Source organism: Mastomys coucha, unplaced genomic scaffold (genome assembly GCF_008632895.1).
Source record: "Mastomys coucha isolate ucsf_1 unplaced genomic scaffold, UCSF_Mcou_1 pScaffold4, whole genome shotgun sequence".
Lineage (NCBI taxonomy): Eukaryota > Metazoa > Chordata > Mammalia > Rodentia > Muridae > Mastomys > Mastomys coucha.
In genome coordinates, this window is record NW_022196910.1 from 22,027,561 (window position 1) to 22,040,613 (window position 13,053).

General features: G+C 44.5%; 1 protein-coding gene across 15 annotated transcripts in view; it reads left to right on the forward strand.

The window, feature by feature from the left end:
- The window catches only part of Tmcc3 (transmembrane and coiled-coil domain family 3), a 275,765-nt gene that overhangs the window by 108,879 nt on the left and 153,833 nt on the right, over positions 1–13,053 (forward strand). For 4 of the 15 annotated variants that reach the window (XM_031349733.1, XM_031349735.1, XM_031349732.1 and 1 more), the window contains one exon: positions 9,393–9,539. The exons of 7 other annotated variants lie outside the window; for them this stretch is intronic. The gene's annotated coding sequence lies outside the window, so the exon portion shown is untranslated. Of the gene's footprint in view, positions 1–3,933; positions 4,165–9,392; positions 9,575–13,053 lie in introns of those variants that run through there. 4 more of the 15 variants (XM_031349736.1, XM_031349737.1, XM_031349731.1 and 1 more) reach the window with 4 other exon arrangements.

Sequence of the window (13,053 nt, forward strand, 5' to 3'; positions counted from 1 at the left end):
TTAGGTGAGGGTAAGAATCTGGTTCATTGGCTGTGATAATTTGGAAAAGCATTCATCTCAGATAAAGAGTAATTTATAAAGTCCTCTTCTTCAACCTTGATACAATTTGTAACCTAGTTACAAATGTCAAGCAAAGCATTCAGTCTCATTCTTTGTTGTTCTCTTACAAGCCATCTCCCAAGTTAACTGTCTATGTTTCTTTTGGCTGTAAAAATATGTTTGAATTAGGTAAGCTGTTCTGAAAACCATAATATAGTATAAAAACATGAAATAAACAATACTACTAATAGAGAGGCTGAGATAGGAGAATCATGATTTTAAGACCATTATGTGGTACAAAGAAAGACACTGTTACATACAAACAAGTTGAAAGTGTATATGGATTGTACAGTATTGGACCTATTTCTCCAATTACCAAATTAGAGAGACCATTGGATGACAATCAACAAATTTCTAATTCTTCATATTTTTGGATTTCAATTGATTAGGATATGTTAGTAATGTTAATTTTCATATTAAGATGTTAAGAAATTGTTACTTCTTCTTGTTTTTGTCGTAAAGAGGTAGAATTAGATTTGTGTGGGTTTGTTGAAAGATTATTTTCTTGCTTCTTCTAGGGTATAGTTTTGCTCCTTATGTTGGTGTTTTCCATCTATTATCCTTTGTAGGGCTGGATTTGTGGAAAGATATTGTAGAAATTTCATTTTGTCGTAGAATATCTTGTTTTCTCCATCTATGGTAATTGAGAGTTTTGCTGGGTATAGTAGCCTGGGCTGGCATTTGTGTTCTCGTAGGGTCTGTATGACATCTGCCCAGGATCTTCTAGCTTTCATAGTCTCTGGTGAGAAGTCTGGTGTAATTCTGATAGGCCTGCCTTTATATGTTACTTGACCTTTTTCCTTTACTGCTTTTAAAATTCTTTCTTTGTTTAGTGCATTTGGTGTTTTTATTATTATGTGACGGGAGGAATTTCTATTCTGGTCCAGTCTATTTGGAGTTCTATAGGCTTCTTGTATGTGTTGTATGTTCATGGGCATCTCTTTAGGTTAGGGAAGTTTTCTTCTATAGTTTTGTTGAAGATATTTACTGGCCCATTACATTGAGAGTCTTCACTCTCTTCTATACCCATTATCCTTAGGTTTGGTCTTCTCATTGCATCCTGGATTTCCTAGATGTTCTGGGTTAGGAGCTTTTTACTTTTTGCATTTTCTTTGCCTATTGTGTCAATGTTTTCTATGGTGTCTTCTATCCCAGAGATTCTCTCTTCTACCTCTTGTATTCTGTTGGTGATGCTTGCATCTACAACTCCTGATTTCTTTCCTAGGTTTTCTACCTCCAGGGTTGTCTCTCTTTCTGATTTCTTTATTGCTTCTATTTCCATTTTTAGATTCTGGATGGTTTTGTTCATTTCCTTTACCTGTTTGATTGTGTTTCCCTGTAGTTCTTTAAGGGATTTTTGTGTTTCCTCTTGAAGGGCTTCTAGCTGTTTACCTGGGTTCTCCTGTATTTCTTTGAGGGAGTTGTTTATGTCTTTCTTAAAGTCCTGTATCATCATCATGAGAAGTGATTTTAGATTTGAATCTTGCTTTTCCAGTGTGATGGTGTGTCCAGGACTTGCTATGGTGGGAGAATTGGGTTCTGATGGTGCCAAGTAACCTTGGTTTGTGTTGTTTATTTTTTTACGCTTGCCACCCCCCACCCCCGCCATCTGGTTATCTCTAGTGCTACCTGGCCTTGCTAAATCTGACTGGAGCCTGTCCTTCCTGTGATCCTGGTTGTGTCAGAACTCCTCAGAGTCAAGCTGTCTCTGTGATCCTGTGCTTCTGGGATCCTGTGATCCTAGGCTTGTTAGAGCTCCTGGGAGTGGAGCTTCCTCTGGGTGTTGTGGGACTGGCTGCAGAGCTTGTGCCCAAGGTCTGTTCAGGGCACCAGCCCAGACTGACTGGAAGAAACCAGTGCCACTGGGCTGGTGGAGTTCCTGTGTGCCTGGGTCCTGCTGGTCCCAGTTACTCCCGGTGTCGGGACAGATGTTGTGTCCTCCTCACCTCTGATCCTGGGTATATTAGAGCACCTGGGAGTGGAGCTTCCTCTGGGTGTTGTGGGACTGGCTGCAGAGTTTGTGCCCAAGGTCTACTCAGGGCACAGGCCCAGACAGACTGAAAATAACCCAAGCCACTAGGTTGGCTGAGTTTGGCTGTAGCCTTTTGTTAATTGGGGGGAAAAAAAGGCCATTGCCTGTATGAGAATACTGTCATTGGACTTAATGGTATTTAAGCTCTTTAGCTAAGAATTTCTATCTGCAGTACTTCATCCTAAGAAAACAATTATGGATATATACAAATTTTTGTGTATGAAAAAAAACTCCATCTATTGTTAAAATAATTAAATGGAAAAAGTCATATAAACCGCCAGTTGAATTGCAGTAAGTCCTTTGTAGAGGGCTATCAGTATAGACATTAAAAGGGTGTCATAGAAGAGTAGATGTAGTGGTGTGAAAAGCTGTTTATGTTCTCTTTTGTGTCTGCAAAGACTTGGCTGTAACTAATAGAAGTATTTCACAGTCACCAAAGTAGATAGGGGTGGATGGTTCTCACGTAACAGGACTGATTTGGTTGCATCAAGACCAGTATCTCGGCCGTTTCTGCAAACACTCCAATCCTTGGCCCATTATGGTTGAAAAGAGCTGCTCCCAATTCAACCATCCAATCCTCTGTTGGGACACGGAGGGAGCAGGACGGCAAGGGCTGCTGATGTTTCTATTCTACCCTGTTGTCCAAAAGAATGTCACATGCAACCTCTGTATGCAAAAGATGCTAATAAAATGTTAAGCAAGCTTTGCAAAGGAGATGAGATTGGATATGAGCCTTACATTAGGGCAGGAGAGAGAGCTTGAGAATGGGGAGAGGTTGGGGGGAAGAAGAAGGCGGCCCCTCACACAAAAACCCAGTTGAAGCGTCTGCCAGCAAAGGTGCAAGAATCCAGCACAATTACCAGCTGCTCCAAAGTCTGTCTCTCTTCCCTAGTGTAAGCCAGCTGATGTCTGGAGATCTTATCTGAAATCCCAGTTGCAGGGAAATGGCATGGTCATTTTAAACGTCCTGTGTGTGCTCTGGTGGTTCCTGGTGCTTTTCCCTCATCAGATTACAATCAAAAGCTGTCTCCTTCCACTTCATGCTTGGTACTCCCTGACGGGTGCTATGTAGGCACACTTTTGGCTACTTTATTGGGTTCTTAGATCTACCACCATTCTCTACCCCAATTCCTTCCAACCTCCCAACACCAGGTAGGTGAGAAAGGGACATCGATCTTGCTGGACTGCTTCCTGTTGATTAGGGGCGTCGAGTTCCTTGAGGCAAGTGTAACCTTCATCATCAGGATATCTAATTTCTTATTCTTGTCTCTTTGCTCATGACCACTTGGCAAACTGCAGAAACAGGAGCCAGCAGTAGCAGGGAGAGCAGCAGCCTCCTTAGGCCCTCTTGGGGCTCTCGAATTTATACCCTCTCAAGAGTTCCCAGAATTCCAAATGTAACTATCTGCCGCTGGCAAAAATCACACCCCTCCTAGAGCATGAGACAAATCACAGTTAGCCGCTGTGGACAATCTGAAGAAGTCCATATCCCACACTGGGATCAAAACAAGAACAAAATCACATAACATAACTTGGTTAAAAAAAAAAAAAAAAAAAAAAAACCAAAAAACAAAACTCCCCCTACGGTGCTAAATGTTGATCCCATTTAAACGACTAACACCTGAGGTTGTACATATTTATGGGAGAGTCAATTAGTCACTTATTAATCAGTTATTGATTTCCAGAACAACCTCATTTCTCTCACTTCTCAAAAGGGAAAAAAGGAAAGCCAAAAGGGTTTCTTAGCAACCTTTTGAGATGTAACGAGAGTCACAAGAGTGTTCTATACTGAACAGTTAATTCCAACTCTCTTAAAGGGCCCATACCTGAGCTTAGAGATGTCTTATTCTCTGTGACTTGCTCTTAGAGAAGCACATGTCCATGTTCTCAGGTGGCTTCCCTCTTTCTGTTCTTCCTCTTTAATATGTCTAGTAAACTCTCCAATGCTGCTTCAGACCGGCTAGACCTAAAACCCACTCCTGTGTTGAAGCCATGACTCCCAGGGGCCTGAGTTGAGGCCCCTAACTTCTGAGGTAGGTCTCCTAGAGGAATTGATGGTGATAGGGTAGAGCTGTGTCTCTGATCCTTGCTGCTGACAGGATCAGCCAAAGCAGCAGGGCCTGGCCCCACTGTTGAGTAGCTTGCCCGGTAACATTCTAGGCACTGCTCTGTTAGGATATAGAAAACCAAACACTTAGCACCGTCAGGGAAAGCATTGTGGTGTGGAAGGAGGAGGAAGTTAGGGTGTGACAGCCAGAGACCCTAAAGGTCCATGTGCAATGTGACAGAGTCCCCACAATAATCAGTGCTATTTTAAAGAGTAGGTGACTTTTTTAATTAGAAAGGAATACTCCAAAATTTTATTTTGGAATGATTCATTTTCCTTTTTATATTTTTAATGTCTTCTATAGTTGGAATGATTTTTTAAATATTTTAATGTCTTATATAGACATTAGATCAAATGATTCTCTAATGTTCTACCAGCCACCTTTAAAGTCCTTCAGGATGGAGTTACAGATGAGAATATTTCTCCTTTTCATTTTTAAAAGAAGACTCTTTTTCTGTAATGGGGACATACCAGTTTTATATAAAACCATGAGTGCTCATTTAATGTTTACATCAAGGCATACAGAAAGTTTAGAGGTTTTAAAATTTTGCTCACCTCTTCACCATGTCTAGCTTATGTGTGCACATCATATGCGCAAGGAGTGCATCCCAAGCCCCTCCTCCCTCGAGTCAGAGCTTGCCAGGCTCTGGCGATGCCACACCAACATCAGTGTATCCACCATACTTTTAAAAATGGCAGCGCTTTGGATGGGGACCCTGTCACATTGACCATGGACTTTATGTCCTCTGGCTGTCACGGCCTAAGTTCCTCTGCCTCCTTCCACACCATGTTGTCCCCCACAGGTGCCAAGCACTGTGTCTCCATTTAAATTATTAACACTTGAGATTGTATATATATATGTGGAAGATTCATTCATTCATTTATCCATCCATTCATTAATCCATTATTGAAGAAGGATTCATTGCCAGAACTCCATTAGGGATGCAAACATGAGGAAGCCCTTGGCTCAAGTTAACACAGGCTACAAAAGGAGCCTGACACATAAGCAGTTACAGCCCAGATCCTTGGCGCCATGAGGGTGGGCTTAGAACATGAGGGTCACTCACCTGGCTTCGTGTGTGTGTGTGTGTGTGTGTGTGTGTGTGTGTGTGTGTGTGTATGTTGGGGGCATCTCTGTGGAGGGTCCTGCAAGAAAGTCATTCCGGAGGGATATCTACAAAGGAAGTAGTGCCAAGTTAGAAAGAGGGGTGAAGAAAAGATGAGGCGCTTCCCAGGCAAGGGAAGGCCTTCTCAAAACAAAGCTGAGAGCTGCCTTTCCTAGTAAAGAAGTATTGTTAAATAGGATTAGGAAAACTTATTAGGCTCGTACATACTCCAAAACAATTTGTTTCCCTGTGTACTGTATTGTCAGACCACTTTTTCTCCCTCCGGACAGAGCCTTGGACTTTGTTAATGTTAATCTCCTGACATTGAGTTATGCGACAGAGGTGAATTCATGCTTTTTAAAGTAATTTTTAATTTTGTGTTTGTTTTTTTTGGAATGTTGTATGTGTTCTTTTGTTTGTATGTTCACATGCTCTTTAGGTGTGCAAGCATGCCTTCCTCTATTCGCTCCACTGAGTTTTTCCGAGTCAGGGTCTCTTTCTCACTGAATCTGGATCTGGCTGTTTCTGTCAGACTGGCTAGAGTGTCTCTCCTCTCCGGCTCCAAGGTACCTTTATCCCTGGTGCTGGGGTCCGAACGTAGACCCTCAGTCAGCACAGTTAGTGCTTTAACCACTGAGCAATCTCCTTCTCCAACAGGCTCCCTCCACCGAAGTATAAAAATATCGTTAGGCCTCACATCGGGGAGACTTTCAGGGTGTGGCTTTTGACAGTCCTAGGAGACACAGTCACACAGCCAACTCCCTGATCCTCTAAGCTCTAAAAAGCTTCTGCCCCTCTTCCTCTCCTCCATGATCCCCGAGCCTTAGGTGAGGGAGTTGTTTTGTAGAAGTATCAGTTGGGACTGTACTGCCTAAACCTGAGCTGAACACAGTCGACAATAGACATGCTAATGTGGACAGGGAAAGAGAGCCTGGGAGCCCTCAGTGGTGCGCACAGGCAGCTAAAGAATGTGGAGAACAGGAGAAATAGACTTTCTCAGGAAGAGCACACCAACTGGCTACCCCACAACAAATGGTCAGCCCTAAAAACACGCATACAAAGTAACATTATAAGACTAAGCAGGTTGTTTTTACATATTTAGAAGGATGTGTGTACATATGTGTGCATATGCATAGGATATATGCGTATATATACATGTACATGTATGCATATGTAGCAACGATGAATGAAAAAAAGCGACTATGAATTTGAAAGAGCACAAAGCTATGTGGGGAGTTTGGAGGTAGGAAAAGGAAAGGAGAAATGATGTAATTACATTGTAATCTCAGAAAATAACAAAATAATTTAAAAATATATCATTTGGGAGCTGAAGAGGCAATGCAGTATCTAAGAGCTCTTACCTGGGTTCCCAGCACCCACAGGGCAGCTCACAGCTACCTGTAACTCTAGCTCTGGGGCATGCAATGCCCTCTGGACTCTGCGGGCACCTGCACAGATGTGGTACACATAAAAACGGATGGAGACACACATACATACATAAAAACAAAATGAATAAATTGAAAATACCATCAACCTTTCTTCTCTTCAGTATTACTTTTACTATATTTTAGAGCAGATTTTAAGACCAGAATTGGATTTAAGTTTGGAGTGTTTTCCTTGGTTCAATAAAGAAGGCAGGATGTAAGAAAAGGAGATGCAAGGGCTCGGGGTGTGGCTTGGTTGTAGAGTCTGGCATGCAAGATGCCCAAAGTTCAATCCCCAGCGTGGCATAAATGAGTGTGGTGATGCATGCCTGTAATCCCAGCACGGAGGGGGCAGGGGTAGAAAGATCAGGAGTTCAGGATAATTCTTGGACACAGTGAGTTCAAGACCAGCCTGGGATGTGTAGAGGGTCCTGTCTTAAAAAAGAAAGTAAAAAGACCTTGTAAGATGAACCTTGTGCGGTGGCACATGCCTATAGCTCCCAATTACTCAGTGGACTGGGACAGGAATAGTGTTTGTTCCAGGCCACCAGAGACTATCTGAAAAGAAAAAACAATATGATTAGGGATGTACCTCAGTGAATGAATATTTACCGAGTATGTATGTAGTGCCAGCTCTGATACCCAGCACTGGAGGGCGGGGGAGGCAGGAGAGAAAAAAGTAAATTGGCTTCAAAAATGATAAACATAGACGGTCTATATTTTGGTAATCCTGGGAATTTAAAAAAAGAAAAGCTGTTCTTGAGATGGCAGAATATACTTGGCAACTGGAAGGTCACTGAAACCCAGTATAAAGACAATAATGCATCAGAGTTGAAATAGACTCCAAGGAGAATTCGGAAAAATAATGGTTACATGTCTTAAATCTGTTCCCCCAGAGTAAGCCAGACCCTCTCACTCTCTGGGAACATTTAGTTGAGCCATTAGCATCCCGTACACAATAGAAGCAGGGGTACCAGAGCTGTCTCGTCCCTCACGTTGGACTCTGTGGACTTGCAGCCTCCCAGTCTTACGAGTTTCTGGCAGGGCTGACTCCTGCTATCCCTGCTCAGAGCTTCTCAACCCTCTACCCTTGCAGCCCATTCATTGCCTTCCAGGGAAGATCTTTAGAGCTTCAGCTGGACCCCTCCCTTTACTTCTGTAGGTGCTTTCTGCTGGTGGGCAGGGCAGAGCACAGCTGGATTTAATTCATAACACATCACTTAAGAAATTGCACTGAACATTTCTGAGCCTCAACATGGTCACCTGTAAAATTAAGACCACAGATGCTGTCTTAGTTAGGGTTTTCTCCCTGTGAACAGACCCATGACCAAGGCAGCTCTTATTACTTTTGTTTTTGTTTTTTTTTTGGGGGGGCGGCGGTTCGAGACAGGGTTTCTCTGTATAGCCCTGGCTGTCCTGGAACTCACTCTGTAGATCAGGCTGGCCTTGAACTCAGAAATCTGCTTGCCTCTGCCTCCCAAGTGCTGGGATTAAAGGCATGCGCCACCACTACCCAGCTCAAGACATCTCTTATAAAGGACAACATTTAATTGGGGCTGGCTTGCAGGTTCTGAGAATCAATCCATTATCATTAAGGTGGGAACATGGCAGCATCCAGGCAGGCATGGTGCAGGAGGAGCTGAGAAGTCTACACCTTCATCTGAAGGCTGCTAGTAGAATATTGGCTTCCAGGCAGCTAGGATGATGGTCTTAAAGCCCACACCCACAGTGACACACCTACTCCAACAAGGCCACACCTCCTAATAGTGCCACTCCCTGGGCCAATCATATTCAAACCACCACAGATGCCCATGACCTAAGAGCTTCATGCTTGAAATGGGGTAGCATGCAGTGTACAATCTCATAAAATATCATTGTTTTAAGACTTGTGTAAGTCTTTTACTTAAGATAAAATTGGAGCCATTCATGATTAGTCTATCTGCATGTCTTTCCTTCCCACCCCTGTTGGTTCCTATAATAGAAGGTGACTGTCACACTGGCCAGACTTGAGCCTGTGTGTGTGTGTGTGTGTGTGTGTGTGTTCTCCAAAGTCCTAACTTCACGGTAACACACTTCCTCTAAGACCACACCTCCTCCTATAAGGCCACACCTAATAGTGCCACTTCCCATGGGCCAAGCATATTCAAGCCATCACAGATGTTAAAACCCAGAAATTAAGGGAAGGCAAGCTATCGATAAGAAAGGGGCACAAGAGAATTTTCCAGTCATGTTTTATTTTTTAAATGCATTGGGTCTTCTGAGACTGCAGTTACAGATGGTTGTGAAGTGTCATGAGGGTGCAGAGCATAGAACCTGGGTCCTTTGGAAGAAGAACCAGTGTTCTTAAAAGCTGGGCCATCTCTCCAGATCCCTGATCTTGATTTTAGAGGTAGGCCACAGGTGCATGTAGTTGTTAGCTTGTTTAACAACTGTGCATTTTGTGGCACAATAGTAATGCCTTCAAAACAAAAGGTCACAGGCATCATTTCCTTCAGGAAAATGCCTGCCTGGGCTGGACTGGATTTTAGCTACCCTCTAGGGTCTCCACCTCTTCACAGGTATCTCTGTCCTTGCACTCGGTGCACTCATTGATGCCTTCTCTTTACGGTACTTTGTGCCCCCAGGAGTCTGTGAGTTCCTGTAACGACCAATGACCTGCTATCTATGTGAATGCAAGAAGGTTGCTTAACCTCAGCCTGTCTGCACCAGCCACGAACTCTTCACGTCTCCTCTCCACAGAGATGCTGAGATGCTGAGAAGAACAGGTCTATGTAAGAGACTCAGCACACAGAGGTGTTCAATAAAAGTTAGTCCTACAATGGGAACAAAAAGTTCACTCACATTGACAAAGCTTCACTTGCTTCTTATCTCTGCAGTGAAGCTACTCTGCACCTGAGCCGCTCTGCCCCATCCAGCATCCAACATAGGCTCACCACACAACACACACACACAAACACAAACACACACACACACACACACACACACACACACACGCCTTGCTCCCATCAACCTCCGAGGAGATAATTTAGTAGTGTGTTGATTAGTTTAAAGCATATTAAAGTGCGTATTATTCTCAAGAGAACAAGTGTCATATGATCCCACTGAATAAAGTACCTGGAATAATAACAGTGGTAGAAACAGAAATAAAACGATGGTTGCCATGGCCCGGAGAGAGAGATGGGTGAAGGTGGAGCTTGGGTTAAAGAATAAGCCTGAGATAGATAGTGCTGACCACAGTGCAACAACATGAAAGTACATAGCACCTCGGAAGTATACGCTTAAGAATGGCTAAAATGCTAAACTTTTTTAAAACTTAATTTATTTTATGCATATGGGTATTCTGCTTGCACCTATATTTGTGCACCATACACATGCCTGCTCTGTGAAGAGGCCAGAATAGGGTGTTGGGTCCCCTGGAACTGGAGTTACTGAAGGCTGGGGAGCTGCCCTGTTAGTGCTGGGAACTGAACCTGGGCTCTCTGGGAGAGCATCCAGTACTCTTAACCACTGAGCCATCTCCCCAGCTCCTAAAGTGTTAAACTTTAGGTTATGCATATGCCAGTTTGACTCTTTAAAAAAAAAATTCTACTCTTCTCACTCCTTGGGAATCACTGCTCTAAGCTTAACTATCAGCACATCCCCCACTGCGGACCCCACCCACCCACCTCCTCTGTCTGTCTGTAAAGGAAAAGCAGCTTCCTCCTGGGTCTCCTGGGCTCCTCCCCTTCCCCTAGATGCTCTGTCCGAGCTGGGGAAACAGCATTGAGCTCTTGGCCAACCCAGGCTTTGTGCCAGGCAAAGGGAAGTACAAAGAAACACAGTTGCAAATGTCTGGTGAGAGATGCAGGCCAATCAACAGATCGTTTTTTTCCACACAGAGTGGGAGGGGCCGTGGTAGGGTGGCTGGGGTGAGGCCACAGGGCAAGAAGGCTTCCTGGCTGTAGAGAGGTGGGGAACGCTAACCAGCTGAACAGGGGCAGTAGCCAGACTGCCCCCACTTCTGTGGTACTCCCTTTATTTTTTGTGTGTTTGCTGGCTCCCTTCCTTCAGCTAGAGAGCACTCTTTTCCTTTTCTGTGAAAGCAGCCCGGTCCTTAAAGTGCCAGCTCAGATGCCACCTGCCTTATGGAAAAGGCGCTTCAACCCAGCCAAAATTAATCTCCCCTTCTCCTGAGCTCCCACAGCCTCCTGTTGTATCTTCATTTAGCACATTCTTCATCCTGTCAGGTAATACAGTCTTTTGTAGCTCTCGCCCCCCTGCTAGGTATATTTTGGGAATTTATATTTCTAAGTAAGACACACCGACTAGAAGCAGCCATAGCATAAAAGAATCAGTCATCAGCGTGGATGCCTTCCCAGCCTCTCTGCTCCCTTTCACAATCCGCATGGCAGGGTATGTTACTCTGCTGTCTGGTGCTTCAACTGACCGATAAAATCCGTTGAGGAAAAGCTTATCCACGTTGACGGTTTTAGAACCTCCCTATGTGGTTATTTGGTTCTATGGTTTGGGGGTCTCTGGAGCAGAGGAAGGTCAGATTGGGAGCATGGCGGTGTGAGGATGCTCACCACTTGGTGGCTAGGAGCAACAAAGAGGAGAAGCTGGGGTCCAAGCATTTCCTACAAAGCCCCATCTCTTACAGGCTGGAGGCGAAGACTTTATTTCACGAGATCTGAACTGTAGTATGGGACAAGTGGTGTGCCATGACTCATAGGTTGGCCTCACCTCCATCTTTCAAGAGCTCAAGCCCAAGGTGGCCTCTATCCTTCTTAAGGTCCTAACCATTCCTTGGTCAGTGATGCCAAGGGTCACATGAGCAGAGCTCTGTGCCATCCAGGATGTCAGCATTCAGTCCTCATACTGCTCCTGGCTGTGCTTCCCACCATGATCTCGTACCCAGCTTGTGTTACTTACCGTTATGTAGTTATTACCAAATCCTTGACATAAACAGCCCAAGTTTGTTTTGGTGCATGGGTGCAGAGATTTCAGGCCATAGCACTTGGGTGGGTTGATTCGGGGCTAACAGTGCAGTGGCAACATGGTTAGAGAGGGCTTTGAACTCATCTCAGACAGGGACTGGAGCATGAGGAAGAGATGGGGTGGGAGTGAGATGTAACCTTCAAGGGGACTTCCTTTCTCCAGCAGGGCCCTATCTGCTGGTTTCCAGACCCCTTCTGTTATAGCACCACTTGTCGAGGGAACAAGTGTTTGAAAAAGACCAACCTGTGGGAGACATTTCATACTCAACTGTGCCTTGCTTCCTGCTTCTCCGGCCATTTCATTTTATCCTTCATGGATGCTGCTGTTTGCACGATTCCTGACTCCAGGGTTCCCCACCCCAACCCCAGGTTCAGCTCTGACATCTTTTTACTTTGTGCATCTTCATTGGATGGTCTCTGTAAAGCCTGTCTGTGACTTAAGGTGCTCGTGCAGTCAGAATAGTGACGGCTCAGATCCAATGCCTGACCCATTGTCTGGTGATCACCCCCAGGAACTGTCCCATGGTGCACAAGGTCACGTGTCTCTCGTCGTTCCTGACCTTCTTGCCTGTCTGCTTCGGTGGGCAGCACCATGAACTACCTGTCAGATTTGGGAATCCCTTTAACTCCTTGCTCCTTACCCTTAGATCCAATCTGTCATTAAACCCTTTTGCTAAAGACTCAGGTCTGCCTTCTGCCGTGGCTCCAACTCAGGGCTGCATAGTTTCTTACCAGTGGTACTGGCCCTGAGCCACCTTGCAGTGTGCTTTCCCAGACTGCAGCCCTGTGATGTCTCTAAATAAAAGGTCTGGATTACGGCAGCCTCGTGTTTGTACTCCCTCAGCGGCTCCTCATTGCTGTTGGAAAGAAAGTCTTACACACGCTTTGATATATGATCTACAAAGTGCTCCCCTGCCCATTTATGTAATTTTATATTAGATCTTCATGAACCATTTATAGTTTCTAAATGTACCCTACTCTGAGAGAGATCCAAACTGTAATACAGGGACTCTTATTCATTTTGTCTTCTTTTAAAAAAATAATAATAGCCTGCAATGCCCATACTGGAACCAGACGGAGGCAGGCAGATCCCTGAAGATCATTGGCCAGCTGGCCTTGCCAAATTCATGAGCTTCAGGTTTGGTGAAAAATCTTGTCTCAAAAAATAAAGACGGGGAGCCAGAGAGCTAGCTCCGTGGTTGAGAGAACCTGCTGCTCTGACAGAGGGGCTGGCTTCATTTCCCCGTACCCACATTTCATAACCACCTATAATTCCAGCTCCTGGAGACCTTATATCATCTTCTTTCAA